Source organism: Octopus sinensis, linkage group LG6, assembly GCF_006345805.1.
Source record: "Octopus sinensis linkage group LG6, ASM634580v1, whole genome shotgun sequence".
In the NCBI taxonomy this organism is placed as follows: Eukaryota; Metazoa; Mollusca; class Cephalopoda; order Octopoda; family Octopodidae; genus Octopus; species Octopus sinensis.
In genome coordinates this window covers 101109812-101136506 of record NC_043002.1, presented here as the reverse complement: position 1 = coordinate 101136506, position 26695 = coordinate 101109812, and the positions used below count along the sequence as shown (strand labels likewise).

The 26695-nt window shown below is 35.1% G+C and overlaps 1 long non-coding RNA gene across 1 annotated transcript; it reads right to left on the bottom strand.

The window, feature by feature from the left end:
• Window positions 1–5542: 5542 nt before the first annotated feature.
• On the bottom strand, window positions 5543–24320 carry LOC118763758. The gene is made up of 3 exons (XR_004999510.1): window positions 24310–24320; window positions 15166–15175; window positions 5543–5622 (listed from the first exon to the last, which is right to left on the bottom strand). It is a non-coding gene; the product is annotated as an uncharacterized LOC118763758 (long non-coding RNA).
• Window positions 24321–26695: the final 2375 nt, after the last annotated feature.

Below are 26695 nucleotides of genomic sequence, written 5' to 3'. Positions count from 1 at the left end.
CTATCTTTTCGTCTCAGAAAGTAATAGTGATAATACACGATTCTATGTTTACCACCGAACTTTCTAAAATCCACCATTTACATCCGGCAATCTAGTGAGGTTCTTAAATTTCAAATCTATCCAAATCTGCCAACCGGATTCCAGGTCTTAAACGTAGCGATAGAAAGACCACCATTTTGTCACGTACGAACAAAAATGGCGGTTTCCTTTAATGTTTGCTTCTCGCCATCATTAATTCTCTCAATCAGTGTTGGGATTTTGTTTCGTTATTTTGTTTTTTCGTTTGTATTGTTTTATTTATTCTTATCTTAAACATTATGATTAAATTTCAGTAAATCCTTCCTAATTCCTTTTCTGTTTATTCCATTTGATTACAGACAGAACTTCATTGAATAAAGTCGCCTTCATTGTTGTTGTTGTTGTTCTGCAGTTAATATTGTCATCATTCTTATTATTATTAAAAATTATATTAGAAATTACTACTACTACTACTACTACGACTACTACTACCTCATTATTATGATTACTATTATTGTTGTTGTTGTTGTTGTTGTTGTTGTCGCCAGAGCAGGTGGTGTGTTTTTGGAGTGCTGTAAGTTTGTTTAATTCACTTGTTTTAAAAGGTTCTATACTGTATTTTATTAACCAAAGCCCCATTTTGGGGGTGATACAAACCTTTTTGTTTTCAAATTTCTTCGAAAATTTGCTTCGAAGAAAGTAAACATTGACGAAGGCGACGAAAAATGGGAGTGAGTGAGGAAGGAAGATGGTACGACAGTTTGCACGAGGACTTCCCTGTCCTCCCCGCCATGATTGGCAGCAGACAGGAGGAGTAGGAAGAAGAAGAAGAAGAAGAAGAAGAAGAAGAGGGGGAGGGGAGGAGGAAGGAAGGAAGGAAAGAGAAGAGGAGGAGGAAGGGAAAGGAAGGAAGGAGAAGAGGAGGAGGAGGAGGAGGAGGGGAAGGAAGGAAGAGGAGGAGGAAGGAAGAAGAAGAAGAAGAGGAGGAGGAAGGAAAGGAAGAAGAAGAAGAAGAAGGAAGGAAGAGGAGGAAGGAAGGAAGGAAGAAGAAGAGGAGGAGGAGGAAGAGGAGGAAGAAGAAGAAGAAGAAGAAGAAGAGGAGGAAGGAAGGAAGAAGAAGAAGGAAGGAAGAGGAGGAAGGAAGGAAGAAGAAGAGGAGGAGGAGGAAGAGGAGGGAAGAAGGAAGAAGAAGAAGGGGAGGATGAAGTAGAAGAAGAAGAAGAAAAAGAAGAACAAGAACAAGAACAAGAAGACGCAGAAAGAAAGATCTCATGTGGTGGCTCTGGCAAAAGCGTTGTGTGGAGGAGGCGATTGAAAGGGTTGAAGACGGGTACCTTCCTGTTTGGCCAAAGCCTCATTAACTTTTTCAGCTTCCACCTGAAAAGGAAAGTGAGGCTGGAGAGAGGGAAATACTGTCACTCAGTGAGTTCGTTGAAAGGTGGGTGAATATGGAAAGAATACTGCTAGTTTATAATATAAAGTTTAATGTTTCGTTTGTGAGGTTGGAGTTACGTCCCATTTCCACCAAGAGAGATAACAAACGTTAAGAGGCAAAAGCAATCTACGGAAACGGATCCCATAAAATTAACAAGCTTCACTGCACAACTTTCTTCAAAATATCCCAGACCAAACTCCTACACCCGGATATGTCTCCAACGATAATAGCTCTTTGCTAGTATGTGCTACGGTGCCCCATATATGACTAAAAGACATTACCAGGTAGTGCTATTAAGTTAGACATGCCCTGGGCTTCTTATTCTGGCTGTAAACATATCATAGTTATATAGAAATTTTTCCCAATTCATATTTTTATTGGATTAGATTGCCTCGCCTGTCAAGGGAAGCAACTCTTGTCTCTGTTATCTCCCCTAGTAGTGATGGGACGTAAATCTAGTCTCACAAACGAAGCATTAAATTTTTCAGTTGTAAATCGTCGAAAAATGTCCCCAATGATATTAATGAAAAGATGTTCTTTTGGTTTTATTTTGTTTTATGTAATAAAATAAATCAATGTTTTATGGCGTTGCCTCATTTCCTATGAATTTAGTTATAACAAACTAATTCTGAGGCCGGTTAGTCTGTCCTTTCCAACCATGCCAATCTCCATGGTTTTTTCCTCATTTTAAGTCACCGCTTCTCCCAGACTTTCCCTTTTCTAGTTATATTATTTTTCTAAGACATACATCGCTTATTGTCTACTTTACCCCCCACTGAGATTCCTCATCCACTGAGATTTTTTAAGAAAATTCTTGTCCTATGTCTACAGCTCATTGCGTTGGGAATTCATTTTGCTACCATATTTTGGTGAAATAAATTTCAGTTGGGTCGAGGTTACATAAAATAAATCGAGAATTCTAGTAATTTTTTTAACTTCTTGGGCTCCAAACTCTCAACATCAGTTAATTGTGTTAATATTGTACATAGGCGCAGGAGTGGCTGTGTGGTAAGTAGCTTGTTTCCCAACCACATGGTTCCGGGTTCAGTCCCACTGCGTGGCACCTTGGGCAAGTGTCTTCTACTATAGCCTCGGGCCGACCAAAGCCTTGTGTGTGGATTTGGTAGACGGAAACTGAAAGAAGCCCGTCGTATATCATCATCATCATCATCATCATTTAGCGTCCGTTTTCCATGCTAGCATGATGCGTGCATGTGTTTGTGTGTCTGTGTTTGTCCCCCTAGCATTGCTTGACAACCGATGCTGGTGTGTTTATGTCCCCGTTACTTAGCGGTTCGGCAAAAGAGACCGATAGAATAAGTACTGGGCTTACAAAAGAATAAGTCCCGGGGTTGATTTGCTCGATTAAAAGGCGGTGCTCCAGCATGGTCGCAGTCAAATGACTGAAACAAGTAAAAGAGTAAAGAGTAAAAGAGTATGTCCATTCCTTTGGAGTTAGTGAAGGGTGGAGTAAAACCACTGGTATATTGACTGGTACCTTATGAAACTGAGAATTACGCAGGTGAAAGACCACCCTGAAGGGATTTGAACTGAACACATAAAGGGATGTAAGTGAATCCCTTTCTAATCAAAAGCAAAATCATATACACACAACCATGAATGATAGAGAGTAGTGTTTAGCTATGAGACAACCTAGGAAAATAACTGGACTCTGGTTAAGTTGATTTGTATACCAGTAATACATCCCCAAATGTCAGAAACGAAAACAGTTTATGTACATAATGAGAACTGCACTGATAATTTATTCCTGCCGATGTTAGTGGTACATTGACAACCATCATCATTATGGTTTAACTGCCATTTTCCATGCTAGCATGGGTTGGACGGTACGGCTGGGGTCTGGGAATCCAGGAGGCTGCACAAGGCTCCAGTCTGATCAGGATGCCCTTCTTAATGCTAACCACTCCGTGAGTGTAGTGGGTGCTTTTTGTGTCACCAGCATGGATGCCAGTCAAAGCGGCGCTGGGATCGGCCATGTTCGGATGGTGCTTTTTACATGCCACCGGCACGGGTATCACAACTACAATTTCCATTTGATTTTTATTTTGATGTTAAAGTACTTGAATCGATGTCTCCTCAAGCACAGCAGGTCACCCTACGATCCAAGGTTATTACTCACTCCAAGATAACCCTTTCACATATGAATCAATGATCAAAGGATATTGCAATATTATGTACAAAGATCGTCACAGTGAAGCACTAATTAGAAAGTCTCTCTTTTCATCTACATTCCTGTATTTGTGCTTGTTTGTAATTCCTATTCCAACAATTCAATATTTAGTAAACATGTTAAAACGGAGTATTAACTATGATAGCTTCATCATACTTGTGGAAGTCATGAATGATTTGTATAGGTACGTACATAATTTCACAGGTACATATTAAACATTATTTAAGTATGAAATAATTAAGAGATGCTACCTGGAGTAATATCAAATGTGAATTAGCTTATTTCTTGCCTGGATGATTGAAAGGTGAAGAGGAAATACATGTGATCTAAGAAAAAAACTTATTTGCCAGGGACCAATTTTATTTCCTTTATTCCAGTACCTTCAAGAAACAACAGCAGACATGTTTCAATCTTATTTTTAATGTTTACCTCTGGTAAGTAGCTTGCATACCAACCACATGGTTCCGGATTCAGTCCCACTGCGTGGCACCTTGTGAAAGTGTCTTCTACTATAGCCATGGGCCAACCAAAGCCTTGTGAATGGATTTGGTAGACGGAAACTGAAAGAAGCCCGTTGTATATATGTATATATATATGTGTGTGTGTGTATATGTTTGTGTGTCTGTGTTTGTCCCCCCAACATCGCTTGACAACCGATGCTGGTGTGTTTACATCCCGGTAACTTAGCAGTTCGGCAAAAGAGACCGATAGAATAAGTACTAGGCTTACAAAGAATAAGTCATGGGATCGATTTGCTCAACTAAAGGCGGTGCTCCAGCATGGCCACAGTCAAAATGACTGAAACAAGTAAAAGAGAGTAAAAAGAGATATCTACATCAATATCTGGAACTAAAAGAAAATAAGAAAAACAAGTTTGCACCGATCCACACAACACAAAGGATAACATCGTAGGTAGATCGATCGAGAGATAGACAGATACTCTCATATAGAAACCTAAGTCAGTTTTTAGATGACACATGTTTCAAAGCTTTAATTTTCTTGCTAATTCAGTGTTTTTAAAACCTTACTTCAGCAACTTAAAAGGCACGATATAATCGTTGCCATAAAACTGGAGCATTGTGACACGGATATAAATTGCCCTATGAAAGTTTCTCTTTATTGATTGTACACAAGTCTTAGAAATAATCGATAAAACCCTCAGAAGTCACAATATTCAGACCTTTTGGTATCAACACCATACTTCTTCCTTTTTTCAAATTTCCCATCATTTTTTCAATTCTCCTCTCCTTCTACTGTCAAGTATCGACACTAAACTGCTCAGGAAACTTGTAACATTTTACAATTTCCTTTTCCTCCAATATTATTTATTTCCTTTTCTTTCCATCAATGCTCTCTTCTCTTGCATCTTCAATCCCATACTTTCTGCAACTGTTTTATTTGCATTACAATCCGGCTCACCCCGTTGCAAAATGGGACACCTGCTAGACGCGGCATCTCCAGCATTGGCTCTAGTCCCGTTCACATCCTTATCATTAGTATTTACTCTCATAGATGAGGCGCGATTTTAGCTTGCCACCGACCGGTATTTTTATCGAGACACCATCTGTAGCAAGGTTGCCGACGAAGATGTATCAGATAATTCTCAGCATAATAAATCCTTAATAAATCTAAACACATTAACATATGGTTTTCAACCCAGCCTTAAAATTGGAGAGAAAATATTTACGAAAAGTAAATGTTGCCTTTGATTCAGATTTTCCTCCTATTGGTTTCTAACAATCATAAAGATCACAGAGTATCCATCAGAAAAAAAGAAAACAGAGCAAAACAAATAGCGCAGTTGGCTGTGAAATGAGTTTATTGTATTATTTATTACACGCGTTTCTGTGAGGATTATAAGAGAGGAAGATTAAAGCTTGACCCGGTATAAGGATTATCTCCTTCTTCATCGGTTTATTGCAAATTGATTCTGGCATCGGTTTCGATTTCGTTTTCGGTTCTAGACTGGTGAGTCTCACTTTCTATAAAAACATAAATTATATAAAATAATTATTTATATATAGTGAAAAGCAAATATTACCAAATAAAATTGGCTAGCGTTGTTAATTATCTTTTTTACTACAACAGCATTTAAATCTTTACAAATTTACAGCCATTAAAGTAATGATAACTTCGATGAATTTAATTGCCAGCTGTTGAGATCTCACGTGCAGTGTAATTTCGATGACAGCACGAAGTATATATATATATATATATATATATATATATATATATATATATATATATATATATATATATATTATATAAAGGGCTTAGTAAAATAAATTACTTTGCCGCATACTGAACTCATTAGAAATAGCAGCTAAAAAACTTTTTTAAAGCTATTTCTAATACTTAAAGAAAATCTCTCTCATATATAGTGTTTGCTTAATTCAACTCACAAAAGTTTGGGGGTAAGGACATCGAAAAATCAAATGCTAATGTTATTTGAGAACGTACGTTTCAAGATTAGTCAAAAACAACACTTCTATCATCAGCTCAGAAATTCCTTGGTTTGGATTTGGAAACACTGAAAATAAGAACATACCCTTTCGAAGATCTGCTCGTAACTAACAGTGCCAACAAATTCAAATAAGCAAGCGAAGAATCTCTGTTCTCCCCTTTCCACCAGCGTGGGTTAAAAACATCAAACACTACGCTTATTTCGGTAAAATCCGAAGCATTAATCAGAGGGAGATTAATTATAATTTCAACAATTGAGGGCAAAATTAATTAATTATTAATCAATTTCACCAAGTGTTCAGTATGCAAAGGGACCATTCAAGGCGAATTCAAATTATTACATTATATAAAAGGGCTTAGTAAAATAAATTACTTTGCCGCATACTGAACTCATTAGAAATAATTAATTAATTTTGCCCTCAATTGTTGAAATTATAATTAATCTCCCTCTGATTAATGCTTCGGATTTTACCGAAATAAGCGTAGTGTTTGATGTTTTTAACCCACGCTGGTGGAAAGGGGAGAACAGAGATTCTTCGCTTGCTTATTTGAATTTGTTGGCACTGTTAGTTACGAGCAGATCTTCGAAAGGGTATGTTCTTATTTTCAGTGTTTCCAAATCCAAACCAAGGAATTTCTGAGCTGATGATAGAAGTGTTGTTTTTGACTAATCTTGAAACGTACGTTCTCAAATAACCTTAGCATTTGATTTTTCGATGTCCTTACCCCCAACTTTTGTGAGTTGAATTAAGCAAACACTATATATGAGAGAGATTTTCTTTAAGTATTAGAAATAGCTTTAAAAAACTTTTTTAGCTGCTATTTCTAATGAGTTCAGTATGCGGCAATGTAATTTATTTTACTAAGCCCTTTTATATAATGTAATAATTTGAATTCGCCTTGAATGGTCCCTTTGCATACTGAACACTTGGTGAAATTGATTAGTAATTAATTAATTTTGCCCTCAATTGTTGAAATTATAATTAATCTCCCTCTGATTAATGCTTCGGATTTTACCGAAATAAGCGTAGTGTTTGATGTTTTTAACCCACGCTGGTGGAAAGGGGAGAACAGAGATTCTTCGCTTGCTTATTTGAATTTGTTGGCACTGTTAGTTACGAGCAGATCTTCGAAAGGGTATGTTCTTATTTTCAGTGTTTCCAAATCCAAACCAAGGAATTTCTGAGCTGATGATAGAAGTGTTGTTTTTGACTAATCTTGAAACGTACGTTCTCAAATAACCTTAGCATTTGATTTTTCGATGTCCTTACCCCCAAACTTTTGTGAGTTGAATTAAGCAAACACTATATATGAGAGAGATTTTCTTTAAGTATTAGAAATAGCTTTAAAAAAGTTTTTTAGCTGCTATTTCTAATGAGTTCAGTATGCGGCAAAGTAATTTATTTTACTAAGCCCTTTTATATAATGTAATAATTTGAATTCGCCTTGAATGGTCCCTTTGCATACTGAACACTTGGTGAAATTGATTAATAATTAATTAATTTTGCCCTCAATTGTTGAAATTATAATTAATCTCCCTCTGATTAATGCTTCGGATTTTACCGAAATAAGCGTAGTGTTTGATGTTTTTAACCCACGCTGGTGGAAAGGGGAGAACAGAGATTCTTCGCTTGCTTATTTGAATTTGTTGGCACTGTTAGTTACGAGCAGATCTTCGAAAGGGTATGTTCTTATTTTCAGTGTTTCCAAATCCAAACCAAGGAATTTCTGAGCTGATGATAGAAGTGTTGTTTTTGACTAATCTTGAAACGTACGTTCTCAAATAACCTTAGCATTTGATTTTTCGATGTCCTTACCCCCAAACTTTTGTGAGTTGAATTAAGCAAACACTATATATGAGAGAGATTTTCTTTAAGTATTAGAAATAGCTTTAAAAAAGTTTTTTAGCTGCTATTTCTAATGAGTTCAGTATGCGGCAAAGTAATTTATTTTACTAAGCCCTTTTATATAATGTAATAATTTGAATTCGCCTTGAATGGTCCCTTTGCATACTGAACACTTGGTGAAATTGATTAATAATTAATTAATTTTGCCCTCAATTGTTGAAATTATAATTAATCTCCCTCTGATTAATGCTTCGGATTTTACCGAAATAAGCGTAGTGTTTGATGTTTTAACCCACGCTGGTGGAAAGGGGAGAACAGAGTTCTTCGCTTGCTTATTTGAATTTGTTGGCACTGTTAGTTACGAGCAGATCTTCGAAAGGGTATGTTCTTATTTTCAGTGTTTCCAAATCCAAACCAAGGAATTTCTGAGCTGATGATAGAAGTGTTGTTTTTGACTAATCTTGAAACGTACGTTCTCAAATAACCTTAGCATTTGATTTTTCGATGTCCTTACCCCCAAACTTTTGTGAGTTGAATTAAGCAAACACTATATATGAGAGAGATTTCTTTAAGTATTAGAAATAGCTTTAAAAAAGTTTTTAGCTGCTATTTCTAATGAGTTCAGTATGCGGCAAAGTAATTTATTTTACTAAGCCCTTTTATATAATGTAATAATTTGAATTCGCCTTGAATGGTCCCTTTGCATACTGAACACTTGGTGAAATTGATTAATAATTAATTAATTTTGCCCTCAATTGTTGAAATTATAATTAATCTCCCTCTGATTAATGCTTCGGATTTTACCGAAATAAGCGTAGTGTTTGATGTTTTTAACCCACGCTGGTGGAAAGGGGAGAACAGAGATTCTTCGCTTGCTTATTTGAATTTGTTGGCACTGTTAGTTACGAGCAGATCTTCGAAAGGGTATGTTCTTATTTTCAGTGTTTCCAAATCCAAACCAAGGAATTTCTGAGCTGATGATAGAAGTGTTTGTTTTGACTAATCTTGAAACGTACGTTCTCAAATAACCTTAGCATTTGATTTTTCGATGTCCTTACCCCCAAACTTTTGTGAGTTGAATTAAGCAAACACTATATATGAGAGAGATTTTCTTTAAGTATTAGAAATAGCTTTAAAAAAGTTTTTTAGCTGCTATTTCTAATGAGTTCAGTATGCGGCAAAGTAATTTATTTTACTAAGCCCTTTTATATAATGTAATAATTTGAATTCGCCTTGAATGGTCCCTTTGCATACTGAACACTTGGTGAAATTGATTAATAATTAATTAATTTTGCCCTCAATTGTTGAAATTATAATTAATCTCCCTCTGATTAATGCTTCGGATTTTACCGAAATAAGCGTAGTGTTTGATGTTTTTAACCCACGCTGGTGGAAAGGGGAGAACAGAGATTCTTCGCTTGCTTATTTGAATTTGTTGGCACTGTTAGTTACGAGCAGATCTTCGAAAGGGTATGTTCTTATTTTCAGTGTTTCCAAATCCAAACCAAGGAATTTCTGAGCTGATGATAGAAGTGTTGTTTTTGACTAATCTTGAAACGTACGTTCTCAAATAACCTTAGCATTTGATTTTTCGATGTCCTTACCCCCAAACTTTTGTGAGTTGAATTAAGCAAACACTATATATGAGAGAGATTTTCTTTAAGTATTAGAAATAGCTTTAAAAAAGTTTTTTAGCTGCTATTTCTAATGAGTTCAGTATGCGGCAAAGTAATTTATTTTACTAAGCCCTTTTATATAATGTAATAATTTGAATTCGCCTTGAATGGTCCCTTTGCATACTGAACACTTGGTGAAATTGATTAATAATTAATTAATTTTGCCCTCAATTGTTGAAATTATATATATATATAATATATATATATATATATATATATATATATATATATATATATATATAATTAATATAGACAAATACTATAACATTCTCACTTTGACTACTGTAATTAAATATACAAACATTTATACAAGCCATAAACAAAATAGGTATAAGCATACATACATAGTTATATATATAGATACATACATACATGCATACATAATTTCCACATAAGCAGTGACGTAGATGGCCCCTACTTAAAACAAAAACAATGCGGCAGAGGCTTAACATCGATCCAAAATGCCTTTGTATGTCGCATCATATCCCTTCGGCAACATTTTTAAGCGACATATTTGGTCGTTAGGGTATCGCTTGACCAAGTTTGCATACACGAAACTGATAAAACCATAAGACTTGGAAGGCAGCTCCTTGAGCAACACTTTGTCTGGTAATGTAGAATACAAGCTCAAAAACGTTGCATGACTCTACCGCAACGTAATGAAATGAAAGGATGAACCTATATGAGGAGAAGACTATGCATAGATATGTTAATAGACGGCTCCGTGATAATAGTAGCATTTGATCGTCAAAGCAGTTTATCATGGCACAATAGCCAGATTACTACCTCCTACTTTGAAGGATAAGAGTTTGCAATCCAGGAACAGGAAATATCAACCAAGTACCTGATGCACAAAATGGATAACGATACAGGAAAAGCCGTAAAATGTAACAACCGATGCAGACTTTGTGTAGTTCACACTGAAGTTCACACCCACATCATAAGCAGTTGCCCGAAAATGTCATCAGGGTATCATCTACCGTTGAGATATGGCGATGTAGCTAGAACACTCTATAATGAAATCTGTCGGAAAGATAATCTAGAGGACAAACAAACAAGAACCCACAATATGGTAGAAACCGTTGCCACTCATAATATAATGTAAGCACAAAAGACCTGATATAATTATTTCGAATAGAGGAGAGAAACTGCACACTGTTGTGGAAATTAGCTGCCCAGAAAAAGCTGAAGATCAGTGAAAGAGAGAATACCTATGCTGAACTATTGAGATATCAGCAGTTGCTCTATCCAGATTACAAGTTCAGGTTTCAACCTTTAAATCTGGGGGCCCTGGGTTATGTAACGCACTACTTAATTACCAAACTTGAGGAATTAGGCTTCTCAAAACCAGAAAGTAGAAAGTTAATTCGAAGACAACAGATCCAGTCCATCACTGGAACTCTAAAATTCTGTAAAACTTTCCAGAAGTTTATCATTTAAATATATATGAGCATGTCTATATAAGAAACTACATACACCAGAATAGATATATAAGACACACAAATCTGCACAATCTTGAAATAAACTGAATAATGATATACATACGTACATACACAAACTTATATATATATATGTGTGTGTATAGAGATATGTATATATACATATATATGTATATATATATATTTATTTATTATATAGAAGGAGCTTCTACAGGACTAGTACTGTTTCATTCAAGAGAAATCTTCAGGAAGCTATTTAACAAGAATTGTATTAGCATTTATACATTTAGGCAGGTTTAAAGGAGTGGTGGTGGGGGACTTTTTTGGGGGTAGGCATAGCGCAAAATATCATACTTGGGGGAGTGGTCAAGGAGTCAGTGGTAAGTTAGATGAAAGAATAGATAAATAAAAAAATAAAAAATAAAAAATAAAAAATAAAAAATTAAATAAAAAAATAAAAAAAATATAAAAAAAAATAAAAATAAAAAAAATAAAATAAAAAAATAAAAAAATAAAATGTGTGCACATACATACATAAACACATATACATACACACACACATACGTACACATGTGTGCCTATACATACCTACACATACACACATACATACATATATATATATATATATATATACACAATCAAATACAGGCCCATTCCCTAATTTTAATTTTATTTTTATTATCTTCATTTATTACTTTTGTTATCTTTGATCGCTAGGGCTAAGGATCCTGGCGATGGCAGCATGTCCAAATGTCTGTCTACTAGAAGGCAAGTACTCGTTCCCGCACGCACACTCATTAGCACGTACATACACCCATTCGTACACTCATACACATACACGTACGCACGCGTTATATTCATACATACAAACATCTACATACGTTCACGTATATACACATACGTACTCGTACCTACAGATTCATGTCTACACTTTAGGAGGCTAGTCTATATATATACACCAATATATATATATATATATATATATAGCAATAATAATTCTCTAAACGAGATATAGACAGTAACTGCTCCATAACATAAACGTCCCTTATGTTATATATATATATATATATATATATATATATATATATACATACCGGAGTAAGCACACAAATGTGAAAGCACTCAAAGTAGAAAGAAGAGCACTCAAATACCAAAGGTAGAGTAATATACTCTAAAAGCAGCAGAAATATAACAAAAGCTGTTACTCAGAGTATATAAATATATAAATATATATATATATATATATATATATATATATATATATATATGTGTGTGTGTGTGGTGTGTGTGTGTGTGCATACAACACTTTACGTCGTTAATTGGTTCCAAGAGACACGACTGGAGTCGAATTAACTTGTCTCTAGGCTAAACCGATAATAACCATTCCCAGTTCTGTACTTTATTTATGAATACATTTTCAATAAAACTTGGTTAAGGAAAATCCATGTATGCTAAAATCTTATCCTTATTAAGTACAATATTCAATACAGCTGTCCGACTCATCCCAAAAGGTCATGGAATTGGTACCATTTATTCACCTTTCTCATGCCGTTTTATCATAGCCATTTAGCCTTCCAGCGTTATGGCATGATGCTTAGCATTTTCATTATGAATTTTTTAAGGAGTCCTGGGGACAAAGGTAAAGCTACAAATGTATAAAAATGAGAAAGTAGCCAATAAACAGACGTAAAAAAATCTGAGTCCGATTTGGGTGGGCTAGTCAATCTAGTGGCTATTCATCAAAGGATTCATACGCAACCTCATGTTCATAAATTACTTTAGCTAAGTGTGCTGTCCAAATTTCATTTTAAAGGAGAAAATCTTTGAAAAAGAAATGCTTCAATTTTTTCCACGTCATAAACTGATTTTGTTTTACTCTGTAAATAAATATTCAGGTCATTCTGTTTGTCTTATCACAAAGAAATGCAATATTTCTATTGAAATATCCATCAAATAATTCACATTGTTCATTCCGTTCTTCATAAAATTGCATTATCTGCCGGGTAAAGTCAAAACAGTTCTCACACCTATGCTTGCGATCACTAACGCACTTTAGAATGACACTTCAAATTCACACTCAATACCTAATTGTCTAACCGCAGCATGTTACATTAATAACGATGCCTATTTGCACTGGCACGAGTACAGTTAACAATATTTATGATTTTCTGCAGAGCGTCACTTAAAATTGTCGATTTATCACAAATGGCTTTGGTGGTATAATAAGAGCATCTGGATGAGATAGTGTTTTTTTTATCTGGGAAGTGAATCCTTCACGTTTTCCAGTCGAAAGACACCTGTTGTTAATGTCCTGTTGTTTATATTTGTAATTCTGTACCATATTTTCCGTTTTTTCATCCTTGTTTTCGTATATATTCGCTTGTTTTTTCTTCCAAGGAATCTAATGCTCTTAACTTAGATTTTCTTGGAGCCGGCCAGATTGGAGCAGTCCCGAGTGTAACCGGCTGAAACTACTGAGATGATCTCGTACTCGACTGAGAATAGGAAGCTCCGAATACCTCGTCCTGGTTTTTTTCCTGTCCTTTTTAGTAGTCTAAATGTCCGGATGTTTTGTTGTCGCCTGTTACGTTCTTGTTCTAGTTTTGCTTTATATATATATATATAATATATATATATATATATATATATATATATATATATATATATATGTATGTATATATGTATGTATATATATATATATGTATGTATATATATATATATATATATATGTATGTATATATGTATATATATATGTATGTATATATATATATATATATAAATATATATATATATATATATATATATATATATATATATATAAATATATATATATATATATATATACATATATATGCATTAAATTCTTGATTTTAAGTATGTGCACGTTGACGGTAAACAGAGGTATGAGTAAGCCTATATAGTTTTGTCTAGTTATATATTTAATGTCGAAAAATCTGAGCGTACACACACACACACACACACACACACACACACATATATATATATATATATATATATATATATATATATATATATATGTATATATATAGTAAAGCTGAACTAGCACAAACACAAACATACAAGCACGCACACACAGAAATACATAAATATACAGAATATAGCCATACATACGTACATACACGCATACATACACACATGCATATATACATTATATACATGCACAAACACACGCATACGTTCTTATGCATACACGTATGCAACAAAACCTCAAAGAAACAAAAAAATGCCGCCTGTATAACGGACTAAATCAGAGAGAAGTTTGCAAGAAGCAACTAAAGAGCATTCACAAACAAAAGAAAACAACTGGAATGTGCTAAACGAGTGGAATTGAAGCAGTGTGTGTGTGTTAATTATATTGTAGATGTTAATTGTACCTTGTTAATATATTGTGTCTGTTAATTTTATGCGTTAGCTCCCCAGACACAACAAACTTTCTTTCAACACAAGAATTCCGATTAAGAATCTAGCAAAGCAGATACAAAAGCAATACACACGCACACACATACTCTCTCTCCCTCTCTCTCTCTCTCTCTCTCTCTCTCTCTCTCTCTCTCACTCTCTCTCTCTCTCTCTCTTTCTCTCTCTCATACACGCACACATGTTAAATAAATGAGACAACAAAGCCAAAGCTGTCCGAAATTTTCAGCACATTTACAAAGAGAAATATAGTCTTGCAACTGTTTCTGGGTAGTAGGAATCTCCCTTCACCAGAGACAATGTGAGATGTTTAAATAGAGGGAAATATTAGAGTTCAATATAAGGAGTCATTTGGGAAAAGAATGGAACGTAACCCCACTAGAATTTAACATAATCCTTAATGCACGTAAAGCACTTAGTCTTTTAGGACAAAAATTGCTGATCCACTATAACTAACATTAACCATAGTAAATTGTTTGACATTACAATAGGATCATCCGAAACCGTCCAAGTCACTGACTTCGTTGGACTATACATACTCCACTAGCCTCAAATACATTTCCCTAACATCAAGGAAAGCCTCTTTAGAGATGACGACTAGCTCGTCACCAAGAGCGTAAATAAATCCTCTTTATAACGAGCTAGGAAAGATCTACACAATTTTTTCTCTCGCATCCACCTTGCTAATCCTTTTGAAAATTTCCACAAATCCACTAATTTTTAGTCGTAACTCTAAACTTAGGAATGTCGCAATACTCCCCATATCACAAACCTAACCTTAATTACTTAAACATTAATTCCAATCAGCACAAATCCACCTTTGATAATATAGTTAAGGATATCTCGATTCGTATATCTGACAAATTATCCACTGAGGAAATATTCAGTAACCAGACCAACATAACAACCATGAACTTACTGCCAACGGCTTCTGCCGACAAATAAAATACAACCCTAATACAAGGTTCAAGCAACATATATCTCAATTCATATCACAACGACATTCCAACCAGCAGAATCACACATACATTATACTAAAACTCCAAGACATATAACAGTAGATCAAAAGCTATAACGGCTAACAATAACGTGCCATATTACTCCCTCTAATTTCTAAAAATATAGATAATACTTCCCCTAAACAACCAACATAAAAGCGGCGGACGCTCTATTCTATGGTATACACCTACCTTCACACTAAAAGTTAAGAACTTAGCTAAATAAATTTTTAACATACTAGAGACCAACTTTCCTGTGTCAACATATATATCACTCTATCTTTAACAGATTTACATTAAAGTTATCCTGCCCTTCCCCACCCAAATTTGAATATATCATAACAGCCTCTAATAAACGAAAACATTCTCTCTATTATCAAAACTCACATTGTAACATCTCTGGATACACGTGCACCCAGTGTATACATAGCTGCCGTTCTGGGAACATCTGCCCTCTACAAAACCATTGCAAAATGTCTAATGTAATTTATAAATGCATCCTCCTAAAAACGTTACACAATACTACAACCATATATGTAGGATCAACTATTACTTTTTAACAGAGACATCCCGTACATATCAATTCTTTTAGGTACGAGAAACACAGTAAATCCACAACACACGCCAGTCACATGCATCATCTCAAAATTAGAAATTTTCCCTACATCTTGTCATGGTTCATAAAACTCAAGGCTTCCATACAAAAGGTCAACGCTTAGCCTGTAAGTTATGCCTAAAAGAGACATTCCACATATTAAAACACAACGCTTCAATACTAGTAAATATACGCAATGAGGCACTAGGTACATGCAAACCCGATTTTTTCATACTTTCAAATTTTGCCTAAATCTAAATGCTGCTTAAACAACACTTAATCCGAACACCACTCAGGTAATCCTTAACAACCCTATTTGACTTTCTATTGTCTCCGTTTTTAATTTCTTCACTCTCCAATCTTTTTTTAATTGTTTAATACTATATAAATGGGCACGCATGCGGATAAATGTGTATATATATATATATATATATATATATATATATATATGTATGTATATATGTATGTATGTATGTATATATATATGTATATATGTATAAATGTGTGTGTATGTTTGTGTCACGTGCATGTGTGTATATGTACGCACGTGTATGCGCGTATGCATTTCTGTATTGGTGTGTGCGTGTGCATGTATATATACATACATACATACATATATATATATATATATATATATATATATATATATATATATATATATATGTATGCAACATGCGTACGTGTCCAAGTGCACAGCTACGCAGGCCTATATAATAGTGAATATACACACACATATGTATGTGTGTGCACGCGTGGATATATCAATATACACTTCTTTCTTTCCCTCTGATAACTCATCCCACACTAGCCACCTCAATATGTCTATTTATAGAAATTTGACCATTATATCTTAGTATTCCTCCCTTCCCTTTTGTGATCTACTACTCACTTTAGAACACCCCTATATATCTTTTGGTACCCACCTTTAGTGCCATTCTAACATAACAGCCCTCCTCATAATCCTCACGCATATTCATGTCTGGAATGTCTGGAACGTAAGGAATGTTTGGAATGACAGGAAAGTCGGGAATATCAGGAATGTCTGGAACGCCTGGGATGTCGTGAATGTCAGGAATATCTGGAATGTCAGGAATGTTTGAATGTCAAGGATGTCTGGAATGTCTTGTCTGGAATATCTGGAATGTCAGAAATGTCTGGAATGCCTGGGATGTCGGGAATGTCAGGAATATCTGGAAAGTTGGGAATGTCTGGAATGTCAGCAATGTATGGATTGTCAGGAATGTCAGGAATATCTGGAATGTCTGGAATGTCAGACATTCCTGACATTCCAGACATTCCACACATGACATTCCATTCCATTCCATGACGTGACTTGACATTCCGTTTAACGTCACGTCATGTAACGTCATTTAACGTCCTTTAACATCAAGTCATTTAACGTGACGTTATATGACTCGAATATTCCAAAGTAGACCCCCTGGGTAGCTCTCCCAGGATAACCCCTTTCCTAAAGGTGAAGACACATAGCACACTATCTTCACACGAATAAGGAGTACGCCCTAATAACGAACTCCCTCATTATACAAGAAAAAGAATCCAAGGACAGAACAAAAACAAAATAATGAAAAATAATTCAAAAAATTAATCATAAAAATATTTACTTCTAAAGACAAATCCAAGGGAGACAAACATCAAAAAGATGGCACTCAAGAGTAACGTCCCTTGATCCATTGGTTCATTGTTTTACTGACTAGAATTTACTAGAATGAACGATTCGAGACTGTTTTCTGCAATGGAGGTGAACACCTTTCTCCATGTGATCGCATTGGGAAATTGTTAAGACACTACGATATTTCCCTACTTTTCTTAGCAGGAAATCAATGGTAGCCTTAATTCACAAATATAGAGATTATTATTCACCAATGTGGTGTTGAGCAATCATTTCATTGTTCGACATTTACGCATACGTACACATACATATACAAGCAAACACATACACACACACACACACACACATATATGTGTGTATATATATATATATATATATATATATATATATATATGCTACTACTACTAATATAGGATGAAGTTTTTTTACAGAAAAAAAATTCCATCAAAAAATGTGGCAGCATATTCAAATACATTTAAGGTTAAAATTATAAACAACTTATAAACAAGGGATAAAGTACCCCAGCTATATCTAAATATAAAATCCTAGATTTCCTCGATTGTTGGCTAGCTTTCCTCGATTTCAGCTGTACGTATTTTCTGTAACGAATAAATAATATGTGGAAATTGACGATTTAAAAGTCTGTTATCAGCATATTGGCATAGAAATTATTTTCTTTAGCTCTTGTTTATAAGTTGTTTATAATTTTAACCTTAAGGGCATTTTAATATGTTGCCACATTTTTTTATGGAATTTTTTTCTATAAAAAAACTTCATCCTATATTAGTAGTAGACTTATTACCTTTCGCTATAGGGGCTGGTAACCACTATAAGCTGTAGTGGAGAATAGTTCACACGGGTTCTGAGGCTGACCAAAGAATTTTATATTTAGATATATCTGGGGTACTTATATGTACTCATGATTTTTTCTTCGGCTTTTTTTTCCATGGGCACATACAAGTATTTCATTTATTTCTTTTCGTATTTTCTACTGAGGAGGAAAAAATCTATTATGAGAATAATTCCGAAATTGATTCAATACAGAATTAACGAACGTTCTTAAAAGATCCTGTTGGCTAACATTCCTCGATTTCAGCTCTACGTGTTTTCTGTAGCGAATAAATAATACGTGGAAATTGACGATTTAAAAGTCCGTTATCAGCATATTGGCATAGAAATAATTTTATTTAGCCCTTGTTTACTAGATGTATATATATATATATATATATATATATATATATATATATATATATATATATATATATAAATAAATATATATATGTATATATATACGCATATATATATTTATATATATTTATATGCACATGCATATATATATGCATGCTATGCATGTTTCGTATAATAATTTCAGTTCTTAATGTTATGACAAAACCCTTAGAACTATTTGAACCTCCATAATCGGTTTCAAACCACGTGCAAACACGTTCACTCCCACTTTTACGTTTCCGTGCGCAAGTTTAGTTTCCTATAGACCTGATTGGATCATAATGAATTTAGATAAATTCTGTAGAAAGAAACTTTGTCAAAATCCGTCATATATATATATGTATGTGTGTGCATATGTATATATATGTATGCATATATATACACACACACTCACATATATATATAATGTGCTTATATGTTTGTTGGTTTTATATTTTGTCCGTGTATTCGGTGTCCCACAAAGACACCGATGGAATGAGAACCGCATTTAAAAATAGATAAATACATGTATCTATTTGTTCATGTAAACCATTCAAGTGGCCGTAATCATGCTCAACTAAACAAATAGAAAGCAGCTTGACATGGGTTTCCCTGAAAGAGAAACAGACACGTTTTAAATTTCAAAAAATATAAAATAGCGATTTTAACAGTTTTATCATTCTACTGGAAATGTTAAGATTTGTATTTCCACATCTAAATTCGAGCTAACTGGAGTAAAATTTAGAACTGAAGAGGAAGAATTACAAGGACAACGCAACTGTAATATGGAGAAAATATACTACATGGGTTAAATCAAATAGCTTAAAATATATACTCACAGACGTGAACATTTTCCGGCATATGACACGTCGGCTTGAATGCGATATTTTGAATGATATACGCAGGTGTGATTCCAGCAGTTGCCATTTTTGATGGTTATATAATCTGTGTTTCCCTTAGAACATAGGGCATTAAAGAACCGACAATCTGTTGATAAGAAAACGATCACTGTATTGATTATTCTATTTAAACTATTTCGGTGACATAATTATGCCTATACTGGCCCAAAACTTCGGCAAAATGTCAGCAATTTCAGAGGAACGGGTAAGTCGATTACAATGACTCTAATGCTTAAATGGTAATTATTTTATCCGTCTGGAAGGGATCGAATACAAAACCGACCTCGAAGAAGTATGAATTCAAGTCAGAAAGCCATTAAAATTTCCGGTAAGCGAAAATGCCCGGCGTGCTAACTATTTTGCCCTCTCATCGTTTCAGTTAGTGATATTCTGGTATATATATTCATTTAACGTAACTTATTACGCATTTTGGATATTGAGTTCATATTCCTAAAATCGGAATAGATTAAAGTATTCGTTTGTATTGTTTGTTGCTGGTTTTAAAGGACAGGTAGAACACATTTCTGTTTCTATATACACCAGTAACATGAAAGGTATTTGGAAGCATTATATTCGGGTATATAGGTAAAACTGACATTACGCCGGTCACAACATCGAGGGTTTTAGTTTTGTGCCCTTAACTTAGTTCTGAGGGTGTTTCATAATATGATAATTACAGGTAAGACTCATTTCTGCTAGTTGAATGGACTGGGACAATGTGAATTAAAGTGTCTTGCTCAAGAACGCAACACACTGCCAAGAATCGAACTCACGACCATGAGCCGAATGCCCTAACCATTAAGCCACGTTCCTTCACACGTTATAAAATTTATCAAAGGCGACGAGCTGGCAGAAACGTTAGCATGCCTGGCGAAATTCGTAGCCGTATTTCGTTCTGAGTTCCAATTCCGCCGAGGTCGACTTTGCCTTTCATATTTTCGGGGTCGATAAATTAAGTACCAGTCACGCACTGGGGTCGATATAATCGACTTAATCCGTTTGTCTGTCCTTGTTTGTCCTCTCTGTGTTTAGCCCCTTGTGGGTAGTAAAGAAATAAGAATCGTAAGCACGCCGGGCGCAATGCTTATCGGTATTTCGTCCGTTTTCATGTTCTGAGTTCAATTTACGCTGAGGTTCACTTTGCCTTTCATCCTTTCTGGGTCGATGAATTAAGTATCATTGGCGTACTGGTGTCGATCTAATCCACTTTCCCCTCCCCACAAATTTCAGGCCTTCTGCCTAAAGTAGAAAGGTTATAAAAGTTATCTTTTAGTGAACCTACTGCGGCAACGTGCATTAAAGTGTCTTGCTCAAGAACACAAAGCGCTGACAATAATCGAACTCACGACCGTGAGCCAATTGCCGTAACCTCTAGGCCACGCGCCTTCACACCTTATAAAAGTTATCTTTTAGTGAACCTACTGAACACCTTAATGTGTCCTCAATGTCGCATGAACAAAATACTACGGATTAAGCCACGCTAGATAATGTTACTGACTGTTGTTCTTTTCTAAATTTTAGTTGATTTTGGGAGGGCTGCTAACATGATGACAAAACTGAATATTATATTGACTGAAGTTTAATGTAACAGCGTAGAATAGAGGTGTTGTGCATCAAATTTATGGAAGTAACTTGGGTATATTTTTTGTGCTTATTTGGGTCGAGGTGTTGTCGTATGTAGGCATTCGTATTCGAGAGAGTGTGTGCATCAATACGTGTGCCTAGCTTTTAATTATAAATTGTGTGTATGGAACCACAGTTTGTATAATAGTATCGTTATACGTTTAGTTGTAACGTATACATACATACATATACATATACATACATATATACACACACACACACACACACACACATATATATATATATATACATAATGTATGTATGTATGTATGTATGTATGTATGTATGTATGTATGTATGTATGTATGTATGTATGTATATTTGTATGTATGTATGTATGTATGTATGTATGTATGTATGTATGTGTGTATATATTGTTATTGCCAAGCTAATATGGCAGTCCAGGAAAATAGGATGAATGCTGCCGTTGAATAACTCCAAGAGGCCGTTGCCTCTAGCTAGTTATGTAACACACAAACCTGTGTCCATTATAAACTTTGAATAGGGGAAGTCAGCCGCTTCCACTTACTGGTCTGGCACCTACAGACTAATTTCAGGGTATTTGTCCCTTATCAATGCAGAGCAGCCGAACCACCCAGATGTTGCTACTGACCGTCTCTTTGAAGGATTATTTACCTAAATTCAGTGGAATACATCCACTGGTTTTCAAAAATAGAAATATTAATATTTCTAAGTCTCTCTAATGGAGACTACGGCAGCAGTACTTGTTATTAATAGTTATCGCCAAGTTAACATAGCAGTCAGGAAACATGGCAGGCGCAGTAGCGACACATGACTGGTACAGCCGCTCTGCATTAATAAGTGACAAATACCCTGAAACTAGACTGTAGATGCCAGACCAGCAAGTGATACATTAACTTCTGAAAGCGGAACCACTGCGTTAATCTTAATTTCGATTATTGCGTAAACTGGAATCACAATCAGATTTGGTACAGAAACAATTGTTACGAACCATTCAAGATGTCTTCATATTATCTGTGTATAAGTCTCACAGTTAACGCTGCTCAATAATTAAGAGTTACTGAACAAAGCCTATCGCATTCAAAACACAGCAAAGCAAATATAAACTTTCATTGGGATTTTGATACATAAAATCACGTAGTGAATAGAGGAAACGAAAGTTTTCTTTGTCAACTTACACACTTCTCGTTCAGCTACTTGCAATTTACCATCAATACGCATGCATTCGTTCCTGGCACATTTATAGGAATACTTTTCCAACCATCTTCTTCCCTCCTCATGGCATTTTTCCTTGTAGAAACATCCTCTACACCCTAAAAAAAAAAAAACGTATATTATAATAATATCTATCCAGCACTTTTGTACAGTGGATATTTTCGAAGGTACTTTTTTTATAAACTAGAAGGTAAAAATGTTTCCAATAATATCCAACTGAAATCATATCCTTTGCTTCCTTCTAATCCATATATGAAATTCAGTCGTATCATTACCTCTTTTGCCAGTCCTGTTTTGATAACACAAATACGTGTGAAGAGTATAGTGATAGCAATTTAATGATACGTTCTTCTACAAAGGTTTCTCCTACCTGCATGGTTTGCGCAGAGCAAAAGGACTTGGTGTGAAGGGTTAAAAAATAAAACTACTACTACTACTACTACTACTACTACTACTACTACTACTACTACTACTACTAATAATAATAATAATAATAATAATAATAATAATAATAATAATAATAATAAATGCTCTGATGCAATACAAGACAGTGGCTTTCATGGCTTCTAATCTTAACGGATTTGAAGTGAAATCATGTATTTTGACTTGTCTTGTTATAAAAGATGGGCTACAGCAAGTATTCCGCTCAATAACAAAGACTTGCTTGTCGGTTATTTGACCTTACCCAGTTGAGCATATCCCTTAGTGGCTGACAATATTATGTGCATCTCTGATCAGAAGCGGAGGTAGTGGGGGTGCATCGTAGCCATATGTTGAGAGGAATTCTTTGGGGCTTAGGTAATTCACCGCTGGAAACATGAGTGTTTCGTTCAACATCCTTAAAGAACCCTTATTCAAGGACCTTTTAAGCGGGATGGGCTACTCGATCTGAAGAAAATTCTGAGTCATACAGCAAAATCATGCACTGTTAATCTTGACATGTCTTGATATGAGATCACCATGTCGCGCACTTGTGGTTGTGATGCATGTCCCTTGCGTGCCCTTATCAGACGAGTTGTCATGATGGGTATACTGGGCTCCGTATATTTAACCCCACTCTCAATTTTATGGCATGCACTGCTCTGTCACTCAATAATAATGGGATTTTGTCAAGCTTACCTGACCCATTCCTCTACGTCTCCCTCTTCTTACAATGGGTTCTCAGTGCTGCTGAAATCCTTCACACGACAACACGGTCATTTAACAACTCCTTCCAAAAATGTGTAAGCCTTTTCTAGAACTTTCTATGTTTGCTAAATCTTTGAGATCTGTATAGATTTTTATATCCAAAGTACGATGTAATTTGCCATAAATAAAATCGTAAACGTAAGTACGATGGGGTGATTATAGATAGAATACCTTAGCTTCTTAAATCTGTGAAATGTTGTCTATAAACTTTGATAACTTAGCTATGGTAGTCTCAACTTGCCGACGCTACTCTCAAAAATTACCTCCCACCCACCCTTAATCGACCGCCAGCTTTATCAACTACCAGTCCAATCAAACAGCTTGTATTAGTAGACACATGCTCGGACCTCTATTTAACGTCGCAGAAGCAGTAGCTAAACCAACAGTCGTAAATCTGCAATAAAGAATTACAACAGTCGTAAATCTGCCATCATTTATTGTCTAAAGAAATCACGTGTGACAATACTAACACTTCCCGTCCTTATAGTAATAATATAATTATAGCAATAATTGTGGAACTATAATAGTAAACTAGGAAGTAATAAGATAAGGATTATAGTAGTAATAGTGAAATTGTAATAGAGAACAAGAATTAACCAGAATGATTAACAAGTGGCGTTATGAAACCGTCGAGTCGTCGGCGACTAAACCGACAACCCCACTATGCTTGCTTGCTTGGTGAGGAGGGTGGATTTCAACTTCCTGCAGGATTAAAAACATATCCTGGAAAAGGGCAGAGGAAGAGTCAATGGCCATTCGGAAAACGGGTAGATAGAACTCGTGATCCCTTGTTGGCAGTCTATCTAGGAGAAGGAGCCTGATTTTAAACTGGCTTATATAGGAGTCCTTAGTCACAGGAGTGACAACCTGTCAGTGTCCAATGATTCCATGCCTAGGATGAAGGTGAATGACCCACCAATCGGGACTTAATCTCCGGTGCAATATTTAGATGAAGATACGGGACCAACTGACGCTCACCTATCTCCTAATGAGAATCATGATCATGGTGCCCAACAGAAATGTGAAGGGACCATGTTCAACTTATGGGTAGTAAGAGTCCTGCAGTCTTGGTTGACTCTTTTGCTAAACCGACAGGAGAAGTATGAGAAAAGGCGAATTGGGTGCCTTTTAGAAGGTATAAGAAACGAATACACAGTGAATGGAAGGCAATGGAATTGTTCGAAATTACGAAAGAATGGATGGTTTACAGAATTGGAGCTAGAAGCTATTTAAAGAAGGATATCGGGTGAGGTTGAGCATGCGAGAAATGAAAGTGGTAAAGTGGAAGAGTTGAAAAGTTGTTCGCAAGAATATAATACCGAGAACTGTGAAAGAATTGAGATCGGTGGCTATTCAAATAATGAAGGTCGATTAATAATAAACAGTATTTTGGATCTATTAAATACGGAAGCGACAGAATTTATTGGCGATTTTAAGAAGGCTAACTAATGGAGACTAAAATAAGAGACGAATAAAGTCAATATTGTACTGAGACACATCGAAACAAAGAACATCACACAAACAAATAATCTTATCAAGGCTGCTAGTAGGATGGGATTGAGAACGACTGAGAATAGAACAGCGACGGTGATGGAATCAAACATTCAATGATGAAGGAAAGGATCAGAAGAGAATGTTAAGAGAGAGCTGAATGCAGAACAAGATCGAAGCGATCAATACTTTAGCCGCCTTACCGGTCGTGACTTACAGTTTCAATGTCATTAACTGGTCAATTATTGAAATATGTAATCTTGACAAAAAAAAAATATGGAAATCTTTAACAATGAATAGAATGCACCGCCCTAAGGCAGATATAGAACGACTTTACTTGCTAAAGCCGTGAACTTTTACACTGGAATTAACAATGAAGTTTGCTACAATTGGCCTAAACACCTACCTGTAAAATTCTGATGACTGAATGTTAAAACTTGTCTTAAATTTGTCCTGTAGTCATATGATTATTTACAATGACGCAGTTCGGAACCGTATGGATGAGCTTATCAGTCGCCATATTACATTTTCTATGTACAAATTGGGTGAACTTACAACGTGCTGTGAAGAAAGACTTCACACAACATTAATATAAATATTTGACGGAATATTTAAAAGATACGGCAAGGTTGGTTGAAATTGACGTAAACAATATATTTAAAATAATTTGCTTTTGCACATACAAACGTATATTTGTAGACATATATGTGTATCTGTGTTTTCTGAATTTAATCATTTAAATCCTTCTTCTGGTGTGAATAATGTATGCATGCATGTACTGTACATACATATATATATACATAGATATATATGTACATATGTATATATATATATATATATATATATATATATATATATATATATATATATATATATATATATATATATATATATACGTGTTTATGAATTGTCAATTCGTGGCAATGGAAACCATACACCGGCAACAGTTTTGCTATCAAAGTAGGAAAAGACTGATTGGCTGAATAAAGGAAAAGATTTGGTGCTCAAGCAATTTTCAAAATTTAATTATTCAGTATCTTGATATATAATTGGTAACTTACCATGATCTGTATCTGGTTTGCATGCTGCCATAACCATTGTTATCGCAGTCATAAGCAGCACGAAAACAAGAAGTAGTCGTGTCATATTGATCTGAAAGTACAAAGGTATTTTGACGGGATCGAAATAGAAACTGTTTTCAATTTCAAGGAAAAAGCGAAACAACGAAAGTAGATATGTGTGTGCATTTTATAAGTATACATGCATGTGCTTGAGTGTGCATATGTTTGTATGTATTTAAGTGTGTATATAAGTTTATCTGCACAAACACACACACAAACACACACACACACACGCACCCA